This window comes from Diadema setosum, chromosome 10 (assembly GCF_964275005.1).
Source record: "Diadema setosum chromosome 10, eeDiaSeto1, whole genome shotgun sequence".
NCBI lineage: Eukaryota > Metazoa > Echinodermata > Echinoidea > Diadematoida > Diadematidae > Diadema > Diadema setosum.
This window is the reverse complement of record NC_092694.1, coordinates 32,186,741-32,205,872: the sequence shown is the minus strand read 5'-3', so window position 1 is coordinate 32,205,872 and position 19,132 is coordinate 32,186,741. Positions and strand designations below refer to the sequence as shown.

The 19,132-nt window shown below is 38.5% G+C and overlaps 1 protein-coding gene across 1 annotated transcript in view; it reads right to left on the bottom strand.

Annotated features, from left to right (window-relative positions):
* LOC140234193 (kelch-like protein 38) overlaps positions 1 to 17,088 on the bottom strand; it is a 71,259-nt gene extending 54,171 nt beyond the window's left edge. The window contains exon 1 of the mRNA XM_072314261.1: positions 16,979 to 17,088. The gene's annotated coding sequence lies outside the window, so the exon portion shown is untranslated. The remainder of the gene's footprint in view (positions 1 to 16,978) is intronic.
* Between the last annotated feature and the right edge of the window lie 2,044 nt (positions 17,089 to 19,132).

Below are 19,132 nucleotides of genomic sequence, written 5' to 3'. Positions count from 1 at the left end.
ACACTTCATATCTATGCCATCTTAAGAGGGCAAAAAAAAAAAAAAAAATGGCAAGCATAAGGGTCACATGACTCCAGGAATGAAGTATACAATTTACATGTAGAGGAACTGTGCATGACTCAAGACTGTGGGATGCCGAACATTCAGAACTCCTCCTCCTCCTCCTCCTCCTCCTTTTCATCATCTTCCTCCTCTTCTTCCTCCTCCTCTTTCTTAACCGCTGTTTACACTATACTGCTGCTGCTGAAACCTAGCTGAAATGTGATACATTCTTTGAATACACCACTGTGCAATGGCTGTACAGGAGAGTTACGAGTGTTCTCAACTATTCCCGGAATGCATACATTACATACATTTCAAAGTATAAATGCAAAACAAAAACAGAAGACGGGAAAAATTCTAGATGAAGTCCAAGGCATGCTCAAATTTCTATATAAAACAGAAACAAAAAAGAAATATTCTGATGAAATGGAAAAGAGAAACATAGTTTCCTCTTTATTCATCCTGATTTACTGTTCCTCAGAGTGACCATATTTGGGGGTGAATACAGTATTACGACAATAATTTGGAATCGTATGTCAGGCAAGGACATTAATCATTTTTAATATATAATCAGGAAGTGCTCTTTATGTGTGCTAATAAAAAAAAAAATACAAATATGTATTTTTATGACATCAGGATGTAAACGTTTCCTTATATCATACTTGCTGGAGAATGAGTTTTGCCTGCCAAAAGCAAGCAGGCATGTTTTATACCTTATAAACAAAAATGAACCTACAAAATAAAACAATGCCAATTTAAGGAAATATCTGTGCAAACTAGGAAATAAAACTACTTACTGCAACTGATACACTGTAATAGATAAGTGTAGTGAATAGAATCAGAATATCATGTCTTTTTTAATTCATAAATCTAGAGGACATTATCTTTGAATAAATGTTCAATTACTGCAATATCTCTGGTCTTGAAGTACAATGACCAAGCTTCAATATGATCATCAAAATATCAAGTGAACATTGTACAGCATGATATCTCTGCAATTAGCATAACATTTGCGGCGTTGAGTGAACGGCGATGCCGTACAGGGGCGTGGGTAGAATTAATTTGATTACATGTTCAACTATGCATCATATCCCATTCATCATTTAAAGAGACGATCAAATCCTTCTCTTCTCCGAAATCGACCCTGGCTCAATCCATCTCGCTGGTCTGCATGGGGGGGGGGGGGGGGGTTGTACAAAGCTGCCTGGATTTATACTGCAGGCTGTATTATTAAAAGGACATAACATGCTAAAAAAAAAACAAAAAAAATGGCAGCATCTTCACATGTTCAAGTCTCTCGGAAAACACTCCTAATAAATGTCCAGAATGATGAATGGATGGTAACAAAAAATAAATGATAAAAAAATGCATTTGTTAATCTCTCTCAAGGATACAAAGTATTAAAACCATCTCAAATGGGTACCCACAGAGAAAGGAAAACATACAACAGAAAGTATCCAAAGCAAGCCCATCAATTCCTTCCTGATAAAAATACCCTGTCCCTGGTGCAGGTCAATGTCTCTAACTGAAAACATGCAGTCGATGATTTTATGGAAAAACACACTGATAACAATATCAAGTGCATACATGCAGACTAATAAAAAATACACTCTGAATCTTAAGGCTATAAGGATACCATTGGTATGTTCATCTTTTTTTAAAGAAGAAATAAAGACAGGCATCTTTAGGGTTGCAAATAATCATATAAAATCTATTACAATCAAGGAAAGCAAAAAAGCCCACTTTTTCCATAGCAGATCAAATCATGCAGTATCAGTCACAGCATTTTTCTAGTTGATGCATTCAAAGGGTTTTCTTAATCTTTTTTTTTAACATCCATCTGGAAAAACAAACAAACAAACGTCCATTCACTGATTTTTTCTTTCTTTCTTGAACTTTCTTTCTTGGGTGAACTCAAAACCACATGAGACATTGAAATATCTTAGCAACTACATAGGATCCAGTTTTCACTAAATTGGCAAAATTTTACTCAATAAAAGTTTTCAAATTTCTATATTTACAAAAAAAAAAGAAATCAGATTGTTTTGGGGTGATATCAGCTGGTATTTGCAATTTGTTCTTGACGCTTCTGATCTGGCCTTTTAAAAAAAAAGTTCTTGCTCATAGGATTTTAACAGGTACATAAAGAAAATGATAAGCAATCTGCTTTCCTCGTCAAACCACTCGCAAATTGCTCAAGACACCTGCTGTGAAGGGAGTTATCGCTGGTATTGATTGCAGCTTGCGAGGGTTCTCATTAAGGCCAGACATGCTGGGAAAACATGCGGCACTGTCTCCTTGTCGAATCAATTAAACCGTTTCACCCACAACAATATCGGCACCAGTCCATCCAGGGGTAGGTAGTACAGCTACCCACTACTACTTGCAGTGGCCTTGCATTAATTGTATTATTTCATTGCGGTCTGGTAGATACAATGCACACAATACAAATGTAGTTGGTGTGAGTGTGTGCTACAATTGTACAATGTACATGTATGTGTATCTTCAATCCTTTCTTTCAACCTCAAAATAACATTGGCTCAGTTCATTACTAAACATCCTGTTGATTTTAACACTAAGGACACATTTTCAGCACTGTAGTTTAATATACTGTACATGTATTCTACATTTAAATGAACGTCGCTTTTTCTCATCATTGGCCATTTAACACTTGCAGGTCATGACATCACTATTCAACATGGATGATACATATTTTACAAATGTATCATAAAGCTTGTAGAAATTGAACAGATTTGAAAATATTAGTTTGCAACAGTCACTGCATAGACATGTCACTCATGAGTTGAAAGAGACTCTGAGGCATTCATCACACTCATCATGCACTGACATGACTCTTCATGGGTATATATTTTACCCATCATTGGTTCCAGGGGGGATATTGCTTGTAGAAATCATCACCTTTAAATTTCACTGCATATCTTACAACTGTGAAAGATATATCATGCTCAATTGTCTCACTAGTGTTTGCCAATTTGACAAACAAAACTTTTTTGGAGATGTTACATTGTAGGCCTACCTATTTAAAAATTCATTAAAATTCAGTAATTTTGAGGCTTCAGAAAATTCTTTAACTGAAGCTAAAAAAGTTATTATACAAACAGCAAATGACTCACACACACACACACACACACACAAATATGATTTTAAAAATCTGTTCAAATACTAATAATAAACTCTGACCAAAGCTGACCAAATCACAAAAATGTGGCTTTAATATGGGACGTGATAATTTGAGTTGTTAAACTTGTTCTCTACAAGATTCTGAGTGAGTTACAGTGGGCAATGGATTGGTTTATTGTCCATCATCCAAAGTTAAGTGAAGTCCCCCCTTCTTGAATATCAGGGTAGGCTACGTGTACTACATTTGTATTACCATTAAACCTTTAACCTTTAGATGGCCACATCCTCACGGGCAAATCCCACTGGAAAAAAATAAAAAAGATTGATGATAATCCTCACTAGAGCAAGTACGCTCAATCCGCCTTCACGGCCTGCTGGTTCTATTCAGCATCCCCTGCATCGTCACCATGGCAACAACATCACCACTGACATGCAAGCATACAAACATGCTCCAGGAGCGGTGGTCAGCTTATTATCGGAAGAGCATAAGGGCCTACAAGTCCCAGGAAAGAACATAGCTTTAAATCGTGAGTTTTGATATGACCTTTATCATGAGTCTCCCTGAAATCTTTCCACTCTGTCAAGTGTGCTTTCATAGTAAATCTAACAATTTGTAGCTATCAATCAGTCACTTCCATTATGCATAAAAAAAAAATGCCCACATCTTTTTAACAATGCATCAATATTTTGTTTTCCTTCTCATTGTGAAAGATTCATTCCATAAATCAGAACTTTTCAAAACACCATCTTCTCATTTGTCTCCCCTTTTTATCTAGTGTACTTCTCATTCCAGAGTAATACATTGTATATAATCATTTTTTACTATTTATCAATCTTCATAATCTACACATAAACTGGACACAGCCCTGCCGTGGTAACAATATACATCTTTCTCTACATTTACCTCTGTACTATACCTATTTAACGCACACATACACACGCACTAATAGCCATTCCTATACAGTTGTACACTGCATTCTTCATACAACATTGTACCGGTACATCTTCCTACTTTGAAGTACTTAGCACAATCAAATTACTATTGTAATCCACTATCTAAGAAAGATAATACAAGTACCTGTGGGGCAAAGATGAGAGTACAAAACATGGTGCAAAGTCCTAGCATGTAATCCCTTGGATGTACTTTGTGGCTCAAGTATAACATGAAGAATATAATAATGCAATTTGCAAGTACCAAGTGCTCAATAATCCTCTTTAGTTTAGCTCCCTGGCTTAGGGATGAGACACAATGTCCCTACCCCAGATATTTTTTCCAGTAGACACTCCAAACAAGAAGGTACTATACCAAGTATTCCATCATCCCCTACCCACTCCTCATGGCACACCCCCATCCCCCCTCCTCATGGCACACCCCCATCCCCCCTCCTTGGCTGAAGTCCAATCTCGTGTTTAACACTGGTGTTGAAGTACATGTAGGGGTCTACAATGTACCCCAGTTGGACAAAAGGAGAGGGCTGGTAATGTGACTGCTTTCATGTGCACCATGCCATGACCAGATTCAGCAGTATTGATTGTGGGCTTCCAAGACGGGGATGTGCTGTATAATGTAGGGTTGCAACAAATAAAGACACAAACACCATGCAGGCAAGCGAAGTAGTGGTACAGTGGTATGCATCTCACATGACGGAGATGGCACAGCATACTGTACAGATTCCTCCATGAGTGAAATATAATGGAGTTTGTATCCCTAAACCATAACTTGCTATATAGGCCTACAGGGTGTTTTGGGGAAAGCAATTTGAGATACCAAACACAGTATTTGAAGATATGGAAAATATCAATAGATAATAAAATTATAAAATATTTTCTACCCTCCTCTGTGAAAACAAGAAAATGCTTCCAATACTTTTCTACAATTCAAACACATTTATTAAGTAATAATATTATATTATCATCTAAATCTCTTTTTCTTTTATCAATATCAGTATTGCTATTGGTGATTTATAAATGGAGTACATCATACAACGTTTGTACACTTGTAGCCATTCATTGATTAGTTAAATTTACATTCCTTCATTTTTTGTGCATCTGTGCAAGTGTATAAACTGCTTTTGAATTCGATCAAATTCCAAGGGTTGAATAACCATACAATGTACATGCACATTTATAGTGAACTTCAGCGAACAATGTTCAGCAGTCCCACTGTCTCCAAGCTCCCACCACCATAAACTACAGTGTATTAGTGCCCAACTTCGAAATGTTGTGGGTCATTAACATTCCACCACCCAATGCATGAAGAGAAAAAGCGTAGATATGTTTCTTGTAAAAGAATGATCTGTTGCCTGATTCATTAACATAATTATAGACACTTTCAATTAGAATCACTTTGATATATAACATCTGCTATCTATACAGCTAGGTCGAGATTAAAATCACAGCATGTACTGCAATACACAATGTACTTGAAAATCATAAAGTTGATTTAAACAGAATTTCTCTACACACTGCACTGCAGTGCAGTGCTTTTAAAAACATTACCTAAAAGTGTCACAACAGAATATGCCTTTGATCATAGCAAGTCACCTTAACTTCATCTTCATCCATTTTCCTGTCCTAAAGTTCACCGCAGAAACCACAAATTAACCGTGAACTACATTGTATGATATCAAACTACAAACATCCATATTAATGGAAAACAATGCCTCAACTTTGTGGCTTGGGGTGTGTTCATATATCAGATAGGTCATATCCTTCCACACACGCTTTGAATTGTATGCAAGCATTTTGTCTGAAAGCAGGTCGTGACATGATTAGTTCATGAATGCACCATTTTGTGCACTTTTAGACAAAGTGGCCCTGCACAATGATCTACTTTTCCCTCCCCCAGTGACAGAAGGACTACATGTAGCTTTCTTTTTTTTTTTTATATAATAAGTTCTTTTCAATAACATAGAAGTTCTTTCTTTTTTTCTCTAGTTATTCTTGTCACATATTTGTGCATGATTTCAAGTGGCTATCCACTTCATGGAACTGCAGTCAAACAAAACCAAACTAAAATTAGGACAAATATTACAAGTGAAATCAACCAGATGAATATCATACACATGTATCTTGACACAGTCACACCTGAAGTAGTTCACTTCATGATGTGGTGAACAACAGATTTGTGATTGAAGTCCTGATTCATTGGCAATCACCATGGTTGAACGGTCCACAAAGGAACGGTTTCTACTCGTAAATTTGAGCTACAATGTACATAATTTCTGTTTCTATCACATACTGTAAACCTGAAAAATATGGATGGTGCAGTACACGTCGGCATTGACTGTAGGAGGTTTTTGGTCTTCTCTGGTTTGAAGAGCAATTCATTTCTAGTCGCTTGGTTGAACTACTTTGTGCCACCCACGCACGTCATTCCATTCTGCCGGGGTCACCTGGGGGGCCGTCTTTGATGTCTCGCGATTGTTGACAAATAAAAGGCACGTAAACACAACAGGAAAATAATAACTATACTGCAACAGCATCTCTGATAATGAAGCTGGCTCAAGAGGATACACACTGAGAAAGGAACCTGAGCACTCTGAACAAGCCAAGGCAATACGATCAAACTTATGTGTATTGTAAGCGGAACAACCTATGGTTTTTAGACTTTTCTCCTGTTCTGATTTTCCAGAAGTATTCAGCATTGTGATAACTGAGGCATGCTCTTGGCAGAGTGCTTTGCAAATAAGATATTCACCTTGTTTAACAATGTTGTTACCTTGCTTACATACAATCCCTTGAATATGTGGTAGTCCAGGCTAGAAGGCACCCAACCTTGTTTTTTGATATATACAATGTTTTTTGATGGTTTCTTGTCAATTCGAGGGTGCTGATTCCAAATCCGACTGATGCCACTCGCGTAACCTTGAGCATTTTCGGCAAAATGCAAAAATCCAAAATGGCCGCCGGATATGCTAATTCGGCCGTGATAAACACAATAATGTGCATTATATGACCAATTATTCCACCAAACTTTGTACATTTCTGTTCCTAGAGTTACTCCATCTGCATTTGCAAGCGAATTTTCATTTCATATAGGTTCATTTAGCATTTAAAGCTCATTTTTTAATTCAAAATGGCCGCCATTCCTATGCTTATGTATTATATGAATGGCAAAACATATGCATGGAAATATACAACAAATTTACTGTATTTCCAGTCCCGTACCTACGATATCATGAAGTGTTGCATGTGCAATATGTTGGGTGTCAATTACAATATACAGGGGGCCTACATATATGAGCATTTAATATTCATAACCCTTACGATGTTGAACACAATTTCTTATATATTTCATTTTATCTCAACAAAAGTCTCAACAATATAAGTTCACTAAACGTCTCGCAAGGAATCAGTATACCATCATATTCCACATGCCGGTTGAATAAAAAAATGTAATACTAACACAATATATTAAGGAGCCTAGATACATGGTATTTATCAAATAATGTTGAAAATGGAGGGGAAGCTATAAAGCAACTTATAAAACAAGCTTGTAATATGCATTCCCCTAAAATCATATTAACAAAGTACAGAAAAATCCTATACAGTAAGTGCAGAGATACATGGTTGCAGACAAAAACGCGTCGGACATTAATGACACAACTAAAAACCCTTTACATTGTAGATTTTTTTTTTTCCTGCAAGGAGTTGGGGGGGGGGGAGCAGTCCTGAGGCGAGTTCGAAATGTATTATAACCTCCATCACTTTGATATGATTTAATTTAGAAATGCCGCCTTGATATTATCGAGCAAACCTGATTTTCTTCTTGAATTAAAACAACAATAAAAACTGTTGAAGGCATAAACGGAACTGTCGTAATGCAATACCGTACAAACTGTTCATTAAACCTCAACCAAGGAGCAATGTGAGATACCTCTTTTAGCTCTCTCACAGTAACATGTTCCCAAGTGTTGATGATATACACTTTGAAATCATGATCTCATTCAGTCTTGTCTTAAAACTAAAACTGTCATTTTTATTGTCTTTAAAGAACCATTTAATTGTATGTTTAGCAGCAGGCGACATCAGCCCCAAATTTGCAGAATTCTCAGGCTTAAGATGCGTATTAGTCCTGCAATTGTTTTAATTGCAACCACATCGTGGTGTTCAGCACTTCCTCAGGGGTCAGAGGCCGATTACTTGTCATAGAAACAGGATGAAAACATGAAGACTTGCTTGATCACCACCCATTGAAGCCCTGTGGCCTTGTTGCCAGGCCAGAGACAGTGTTGTAGGTAACTTGGGTGGTATCAGAGATGACATCAGACCAGCATCTGCCCCAACCCGTTTTGGGGTCAAAGCTTTCAAGTTACATCAGGGAAATCTAGGCTTGTGGGATTTCAGGCGCATTGATGGCAGGTTGTTCAAGGGGGCATTTCATGAAGTGTTTTGTCAGATCTTTTCTTTTTGACAAACTGTTATAAGCTATTAAATCCTTGCATCTGATTGGCTGAAAGCAAATTTGTCAGACAAATTTGTCAGACAAAATGCTTCATGAAATGCCCCCCCCCCCCCCCCATGCTATCGTGTTTGGAAGGTCAGGGTATGCGTTGACGGCACTGGTGACAATGGCCATCCTTTCCTTCCAGTGTGAGGGAGAGTGATCGAGTGCCAGTGAAGGAGGGTGGCCTTCCTCAGCCTATGCTTGGAAGGCTTGCCAGAGAGGGCTACCTTGAACATAGCGTTGGAAAGATGGTTACTAAGATGGAAGGCATGGGTCTGATGATAATCTAATAATAAAAGTTTGGGACAAAGTCTCCAGAAGATGAAGTACTCCACTATTGTCTTGAGATGGGTCAGTACTCGGCTCATGTCATCCAAGGACTTTCTATGAGACGTAAAGGCAAGATCATCTGCAAACTTCCTACGTGAAGTGAATGTAATGTCACCACATATGTTAAAAAGACCTCTAGTGGAGTTAGTTTGCAGCCACCATTAAGGAGGCCATCATTCAGAGTCCCAACACAGCTGGTCTGGTTACCGAGAGCAATCCTGAATCTGCAAATGCTGAAGATTAAAGACAAGCAGTGTGAAGTTGTTAGAACACTGCTTTCAGAATGAGGAAGCACTGTACAGATCTCAGAGTCTCCCTCGACATCATAGGCCTATACTCAATCACATTCACTCCGAAAAAAATGGTGGTAAAATTCATCTACCATATATAATTCATCTGGGTTAACATTAAAAATTTGGGGGCATTGTTTTCATTTCAGAGATTTGACAACAGGAAGTGAGGTGGTCCCTTTTTCCACTTTCCCCTGCCGCATGTTCTTTCTCGGATGAGGGGACTGAAAAATTTGTATAATATCGCTTTTAGATAATGTAGAACAGGACAGTTAATTGGAAATTTCATTTTTGTCATCATCTAGGATTCAGCCTTTTAATTCAGTAAATCAGAATGAATATTTTGATGTTAAACATCTCAAGGCAAGTAAGTATCAAATGTTCATGTCTAATAATTCCTGATAAACGATCTTGATCTTGGCGTCAATTCAAGTTTTGGTGGATTTTTCCAAATACCTAAGGAAAAATTCAGATTGAGGTGGCAAATTTGGATGTTTGCATCAAAAAATGAAACAGCCTTTGTTAGTAACATCCTTCTGATTTATAATCAGCACACAAATTGGTAAACAGAGGACCTGAGTGACAGAATTTTTTTTTTAATTTCACACGCTCTGCCGTTCATATTGTGCAGGGGTATATGAGTGGCATCCATTTTTAAGTTTTGTATTAAGAAGAATATAATAAGCCTAAAGACAATAAACTTTCTGTTTGTTTGCTTGTTTGTTTGCTTGTTTTGCTAGTGGCACTCATCAGATTTGCATTGCACATGCAAAACTTGATAAAAGCGTAGGTATGTGACTGAAAATTCGTTTTCTATTTCTATGCATATTTTTTGCCATTCATATAGTACATGAGTATAGGAGTGGCGGCCATTTTGAATTGAAAATAAGCTTAAAATACTAAATGTACCTCTTCAAATGAAAAATTTCTTGCATGTGCAAGTAGAAGTACTCAAGGAACAAGAATTTAAAAAACTTTGATGGAATAATTTGTCATAAAATTGACATAACTGGGATTATCATGGCCAAATTAGCATATCTGGCGGCCATTTTGAATTTTTGCGTTTTGCCGAAAATGCTCAAGGTTACGCGAGTGGCATCAATCGGATTTGGAATCAGCACCTTCGAATTGACAAGAAACCATCAAAAAACATTGTATATATCAAAAAACAAGGTTAGGTGCACTTTCTATGGAGCCTAGCCTGGACTATGGTACAATTTGTACCGTTATGTCAATCTACAGTTGTACAAGGTGCAATCATTTGATTTTTAATTGATTGATTCTAATATCACAATTGTTGGCAAGTTTCGCTGATCTGTTGTAAAGAACTGAGTTTGGTTTGACATGTTTTTCCTCACTTTATGATGATGTCGACACTGTCGTCTACAAGGGATAGTGTAATCTCCATTGAACATCAATCTTTCCCAATATAGATCAGCAAGGGACCACAAGTGACAAGGGCAAAAAGAGATTACCCCATTGCTCTTCAGAAGGTTCTTACAATGTACAACAAAATTTCCCAGGAGTGTTATCAAAATATCAACATAAACTGGTTGCTTGCTTGCTTGCTTGGGTTTGAAGATAATGGTTTATTAATACAACACAATGATACAATAATGTATACTAGACTGGGTTTCCTGTCAAAGTACAACATACAACTGTACTTCAATTTGCAATGCACTCAACTGTTATATTGGCCTCAAGGTATTTACATTCTGTGAGTGCAGGCACAAAATGTACAACCATACACTGTGTGAGCTTCGGAGCATAATGTGTAGAGCCTTAAAGGGTGTGTACAGTTCTGGTCGAGGTGAGGATTAAGCTTTTAACGTTTTGCGAGATATTCAGAAACCACTCTATGAGATGTCAAAGAGCATTCAATTCTAAGAAGTATCAAAAGTTTATTTGATGAAAATCGGTTTTGAAATGGCTGAGATATCCAAAAACAAGGTGAAACAAAGAGATGATAATAAAAAGCGTGGCCTGTCGCCTTTTATTACTATCCCTTTTTTGGATATCTCAGTCATTTGAAAACCAATTTTAATCAAATAAACGTCGAATCCTTCTTAAAATTACATGCTCTTTCATATTTCATAAGAGGTTTCTCATTATCTCACTTAGGAATGTTCAAAACATGAATTCCCTCCTCAACCAGTACTGTACAGTCCCTTTAAAGCATCAAGCCACAGTCAGCACCTCATCATTCCTGTGTCTGTAACATGTTAATACGTCATTCCATGCTAGCTTTACATACAAGAGGACACGATAAGATCTTTCCTTCAAGCAATGTTGCAGGCGACTATGCACACTATTTTCTCATCTTTCCCTGCCTCCCTGCTTCAATCGTACAATCTCCATTGAGCCATAGGTCATAACAATGTCCATATTAGGGCAGGGCAAATACACTTGGGAAATCACACACTTTTTTCATTCTGACGGGGCAGCCAGGCTGAGAGAGAAACGACAAAGGGCCCCTGGGGTGGGGCGGGCCTGAGATTTGCACAGGGAATCCATGCAGGGATGCTGTTTGCTGACAGCTCACATGAACATGAAAGACCAGGAGAATGGGAGGAAATGGAGGTGGGGAAAAGAAATTCTGCCCGTGCAAGACGGAACTGGTTCTGTGCATTATTGGATGCGCAATTTAATACAACCTGGTACTGTCAATAATATTCAATAATAAATTCAATAATATGGCAACAGTAAATAATGCCTCCAGCACACTTCGGGCGGAGACATACAAATTATTGCAGGTGAGCCATCACGATTTTACCCTTAGGAGAGTAATGTTCACACAACAAAAGCCCTCCTCTCCTCCCCCCCCCCCAAAAAAAAAAACAACAACAAACAAACAAACAAACAAACGATTGAAAATTTAATGGGTTTCACATATAAGCCTATAGATCATACAAAAATTATACATTCATAGTTTGATAAATCCACAGATTCATAAACAAAGGTACAGGTAGCTCTTGTCAAAATTTCAGTCAGACAGATTTAAAATTTGAGATCTTTCATTTTTTTTTCTCACGTGGCAGTATTTTTTTTTCCATTCCTGTATAAATGGTGTAATGAGCTCTAGAAACCCAATTTAAATGTCTAAATTGTGAATCCTGTAGTTACTATTTTGTGGGCTTTTTTTTGTGTTTGTTTGTTGTTGTTGTTGTTTTTTTTTTTTGGGGGGGGGGGGTTCAAACTGGGGTTTTGCCTGAACATAATTTATGCATTTTCCTTCCATTTCTACGATACACCCGATAGGTTTGAAGAAATAAATCAGGGCAAATCAATCTTTGGACAGCTCAGAGTCTGGTGATCTGAATTAATAGAATAATACATGTAGCTTTCAATAACAAAATGAGAAGATTAAGGTTTGGTGACATGACTGAATTCATGTTTATATTTTACTGACAGGCCACAAAGTAATTTCACACATTGTACTTGTACATGTACCTTGTATGCTGGAATGCTAAACAAGTGATAATGGTAGGGTGGGGTATACACTGTAGGTAAGGAAGCCCACAGCATGGTGGACACGCAGAAGCTCCCTCCCCCTTCCTTGCCTCCCATCCCTCATCATTATTTATGACGGCCACTTCACTCCATCCACCCTAGCTGACTGCCACAGAACGTGGCCTGGGGAGTAGGGAGGGGGGCGGGTCGCGCAGTCAGTCGTACCTCATTACCTACCCAGACATTCTGACTGATTGAGGATTCCCCTCCCTTCTCATCTTTCCCCTTCTATCTCTATCTCTCCGCTTTTGCTATTCATGTACTTGGTCTGATCTGTAATGAGATGGATTTCACTGTGGGTTCATTACAGCTACGCCTAAAAGATAGAAATTTACGCATATCATCAGTGGAATCTACGCATATCATCAGTGGAATCTCATTATGTATAATCCAATGCACATTGTTTGAAAAACACAAGAAGTGCAGGCAGGGGGAAATCTTCCAGTCTCTCCATCTAAAGCCATGCATTATGTACAACAGAGCATAGTATATGTGTACATATTCAAAAGCAGAATGGGCAATGACTCAGAAACAGAATTTCAATTTGTTTACATTTTATAGACTGCAATGTACTCTGTAGTTGTCCCACAACACCAATGGTTAGGTTTCTAATAGGCAAAGGCCTATTACAATGTACACCGTAGATGTCTTTTTGGTGTTCTTACATCTCCACAGTGCATGAATATCAAGTTCAGCTCCAAGGTGTACAAAACTACTACATTACGCAGTGAGATACAGTAACAGATTTTTCTAATAACAACAATGTATGTTTCAATCAGTTGGTTCAGTAGTTTCGATGCTGACCTCACTATCTTACAGAAATAGTGGTTGACCAAGTCTACTAATTCTCAAATTCATAGTAAATTTTCTACCATTTTCTAGACAAAGCAATACATACAATGGATGGTCTTTGAGACAAATACACGTCATTTCATCCTAGTCCCATCCAGCAGCAGCCGGTCAAATTCTGAAATTATATTTCTTGACTTGACATCACGGCTCATCACACAAGTACCATGTATTTCAAATCTGGCTGCATTTTAAAATGCAGTGTACGAGTGTAGTCTTGTGATTACATTATAAGCACATATTAACAGACCAGCATGCACTCATATGACAGAGTAGACCATTTAAATACATGTACATGAATAGAAAAGACAAAGTGCCTCCAGCATCAGATCAATTCTGCCATCATTGCCGTACGGTAGAATTTTGATATCTTATCATCAAAATATTCAGTGTGAGATACGATCAAGAGAAGAAGGCCATTGTACATGTACGTACACTGTACATTTGTATTTTGTACAGGGAATAATTTTCCAACTCAAATTTGATTAGCAATTTCAGCTGATGAACAATATTTCACATGGTATCCTGTACATTTCTATGGAAGAAAACTGCTACACAAAAGATAGTTTGTGTAGCAGTGGTGTAAAAGTGCATAGCAAATTGCGATGCGATACCAGGAAAATTATTCCCTGTTGTACATAAAAATAATTCTGCACACACTAGTGGCTAGTACCTACAATGTACATTGTAAAATTGTACAGCACACACATTGTATCCATAGCATGTGTGGATATACACAGTGTAAACTTCACACATTGTTTTCCTACATGTAGATGTTTTGGCTACACTACCTGTATGTAAGCTTTAGTATCATTTGTGCTAGTGCCGAGTATGTTACTGTAGTACAATCTCAACAACATTTAGGGATAACCTCCAACCCGAAATCAGCTGGTGTTAGCAGACCTGTGTATCGGCCTAGCGTTTAATGTCATCTGAGGAACCATGCTCTGCTATGTACAGGCTGTAGTAGATTCATGTTGGTGATGTACATGCTTTTCCGCATTGGCTAACACAAGGCCCTAGAGATTATCAAATCTGTCAATTCAAGTTCAGTGTTGGTGTTAGTGTTGCTGTATATATGTTATTGTAACTATTAACTAGTCACTTCCATGGATGCGTTGTCTCCACTCACATAAAGTTTCAGTACAAAGTGGCACAATGTACACTGATGTACAAATATAGTATAGATAGCCAATTTCACACTTATATCAATTGTGTAAAAGCAAATGTCATCTGTGGAGCATACGATGTACACTTTGTACACAAACACTCTGGACAGACACAGACTCAATGTGCTTGCGAGCACATTTCAGAATGTATTCTGGAGTTATACCACGTCAAGAAATTTGAGGCATGTATTTGCACATCGCACACACAGTGTGAATCTTTTGTTACAACTTCACATACAAGCGCACCTAAATGATAACAAATTCACGCACAATACAAATTTCCCCCACTCTAGGACCTACAAGTTTCCAATACAAAAATTTACTAGTTTCACTATAAAAAAATTCAAAAAAAAATCATGAATCTAGATGATGGTATTACATTAATTCATTTGCTATTGACTGAAATGAAAATGATCCCCATGAGAGAAAAATCAGAGTTCATAGTTTTATAAAAAATCACAAATGATACACAATCACATGTTCATGCTTTAAATCGCACTGCTGACTCAATATTTGACAAGCCCGGCTAATAATACACAATTTTGCCACACATTCTGCTTCATCATTAACGGTATATGATTATTCTATGTTAAACTAGTGCTTCAGTAGTGCCAGACAGTCCTGCTGCAAATGAAAATGATCAACTTTAATATGAGACCTTGATCCGTACACTAATGAACTGATTTAGTCTTGTGTCAGCGAGCATCTCATACAGTTTTCATTTTCAATTTGCTATCTTGTGAGTCAGAGCTCTGGTAAAATATGATTTATAGAGAAGCTGTCGTGGCTAAGCAGAAAGACCACGAAATATCAATAACGCCCCTCCTTGTTCGAGTCCCCTGGCTGCAGTGGTTGTGCCCCTTCCTTGGTTAGGCACTAGGCACTTTATCCTCAATGCCAAGGACTCCTTTGAAGGAGCCTTACAAGCCATTGGTCCCGCATGGTTGCTAGCTGAACAAGCATGCTTCCTTCCTTGGGCTTTAGTGAAGTCGCAATGTAAAAACAAATCATCATTCAAACAAATCATGGCATACTCACATCATATAGGCCCCAGAAGTCCTGTGATAACCTGTATTTTACTACGTGTAGATGAACAAGCACGCTTCCTTCCTTGGGCTTTTGTGTAGTGGCAATGTAAAACAAATGATCATTCAAACAAATCATGGCACACTCACGTCACATCATCATATAGGCCCCAGAAGTCCTGTGATATTTTACATTATATGAAACTCAATTCTCACTTGTTGTAACACACACTCACTAAACACAGACTGTCTGTGGTGCCTATCATTCTCACACAATTTTGCAATGATATGTGGTGAAAAAAGCTCTAGATACTTACTGTGTAAGACCTGATCCGGCTGCATACGTACATGTACTCTCATACTGAGTATAAACCAGTCTAACTTTAGATCTAGAAATTCAATGCTACACAACTAGAATCGAGAATCTACCTACCTGTAGAGGTCTACGTCTATATCTACTCAAATTAGAAATGAATAGCATAGGAATAGAATCTAGACTAGAGTCTAGGGCCTACAGCTAACTACCCACACGCACACATTTAACATAGATTCCAATCACTACGAAGACTTTCAACTAGGCCTACATTGTACATTATCTAGCATTAAAGTCAAAGACTTGAGAGCTAATGTCTCAACCTTAACACAGTGAAGCAACCCAGCACCGCACCGTACATGGACTTGTCATGGTGGTATGGTGTATCTTGAATTAAATGTTAGAGGTCTAGGTCTATATGAATATTTACCTTGAATTTAAACCTTGTGTTGTGAAGTGCCAAGGCCCATGCCTCCATCTTCATGTGGATAGGGCCTAGATTACAAGTGTGGAAGGGTTTAGGGAGCTTTGTAGCCCATTAGCAACCCAATTTTTATAATTTCTTTTTTAAAGAGAGGAGTGTCGTCCAATGTATTTCAGTCAAACCAGAACAAGAACGAAAAAGCGAAGGGTCTGTGAAACGATTCTCCCACACACACAACCGGTCCCATAACGTAACCTTGGCTTGAGCTTGGCTTGTTGGCTGGGTAGAAGACCATGAGACCAAGCAGTCTGTAGCAATCTCCGTCAATCTAACCAAACAAGATGTATTATTTATGTATAGAATCTGCCATCAGTCAAAGACTTTCAACAGAGAGGAGGTTGCATGTGCGTGGATCCACTGCATGCGAGATGCTTACCGTTCTTTGTGTGCGGCGACCCAACCACGCACGACCAGTCCGTACAGGGCGTCCGCTTGATCCCGATCCCGGAGCTTGGGGTAAGCCCCCTCGGCGATGTCTGGTTACTGTTCGTCGAACTGGTTACCGCAAATTCCCACAAATTCTTGTCCCCTTTTCGTCAGTCTTTAGGTCGGCAGAGTCCCAAAATTTGGAAGCGTCAGGACATCACGTGAGTTCCAAATCGACAGAAACTATTGTGCCCCTTACTATTTTCAGTGTCAACGTAATATGATCTCCTTCTTATTTAGAAGAGATGCAGATGATATTCGGCGCCCAAATATCAAGGCTTCTGCATGGACTGCGCACCTCCTCTAATCTGCAGCTGCCTACACCTGCGCCTAGCGCCTGCAGCAGCTAGCTAGCTCACAAAGTAGGATAGGAGAGATGCAGATGTGCGGAACCGATGTGCAACCGGGATCCGGTGTGTGCTGCAGCTTACTAGTATCCGGAACGGATTGGACCACAACGGGCGGCGTCTGCGCGCGATCCACGTAGGACTTTCATTAGCGCTGTGTGCTGACGCATCAGAGATTCGGATACCAATAGATTTTTGATGCGTGTGAATGAATGCAAACCACTAAACATCTCGAAACAACCAAATCACTTTCTGTGTATTCATACTGTGTGCAAATCGAAACTTGGCAGTAGCTCACGAATACGCAATGATTTTGGAAGCAGAGGACTCTCTGGTAAAACACCAAACACTACGTGGGGTAAAGAAAATAAGGGGGAAAAGGGTAAACTAAAAATAAAATCATCCAGCTAAAGGCAATACCGCCCTCCCCGGCAAAAGGTTGCACAGCTGCTGCAGTGGCCTGTGCGTTTTTAGGCAAATTGATTATTTACGAGTATTTCAAGTAAAAGATTCGTTTAATACTCTTAAGTTACATTCATTCAATGCTCTAGCTGTTGGAATCATGTGGTGAAAATAAGAATTGTATACAAACCAAATTGCATAATTTATGATCAATGCATTGCAAATGGTACGCCTTCCATTTACGGGTATTTTAAAATCGACTAATAACATTTTGCTATTTTGTGTGGAGTGACAAGGGAGGTCAATAAATATGACACGTTAGGCAAGAAGAAAATAAAAGGCCAAGAGGTCATCTTTACAGAGGTAAGTAACCGACAAGAAGTACTAGTAATCGGCCAGAGGGATCTGATAAGAATATTCTTATCAGATTCAATAGATATATCAATATACATTTGTATTATACACGTATCAAAATATCTATTGGTAACAGGGTTTGTGTACTCAAAGAAAAATAGTATACCGCGATATACACACACAAAAAAAGAAGCCATGGACATTAGGCTTGCAGCTCACCCAACCATTATCAAAATGTAACAGACCAGTTGGGGTAATTTCTGCAACCAAGAAATGTACAGGTGAATTGGTATGAGTGCCTTACTTGAGTCTAGATTTGAGTCTAATCTTGTGGGTCTGAGAGGTGTAGACTACGCTCTCACATTGTTTTTTTTTTTTCTTTTTGCTGAAGTACAAAACCCTATTGTGTGGCTCACACACCCTATTGTTTTAGTGAAAGCATGCAGCATTGACCATACAGTGTTCAGGGTTGTGTGTAGTCACCAAAATGTGGCTGGGGATGAGTGGAACACTTGGAGCAGCATGATGGATGGAAGCATGTCTTAGCTCAAAAGTTCCAGACGTTTCAACAAAGTTTATGGAGAAACAAGAGGCCTGAACTTGGTGAGGAACCTGGGCTACAATGCCTTGACTATGAAAATGACAACTTTGTTATTATATGGTGGTACAATAAATGACAAATGTGAGTTTGAAGTATGATTTGTCAAGTGTGTAAAGAAAGATTGTAGTCAGTGCTGCTGAGAGCAGCTGCATTACACAGAGTTACTACATAAGCTAAGGTATGGTACCGATGGTGCAAATAAATGTGTGTGTTATACCTGGCAAACTATAAGGGAGTAACTTTTCACAATGCCATCGCTGGCCATGGCATGTATGAAGAATACTGGTTGGCTTCATGGTATGGGATGGAGCTTAGGTGATTACTTGTGGTGACACAGTAATGTATGCCACAACATAGGCAAGCTGTTCATGTTTATTCATAGTGTTTCAGTTGGAAGTTT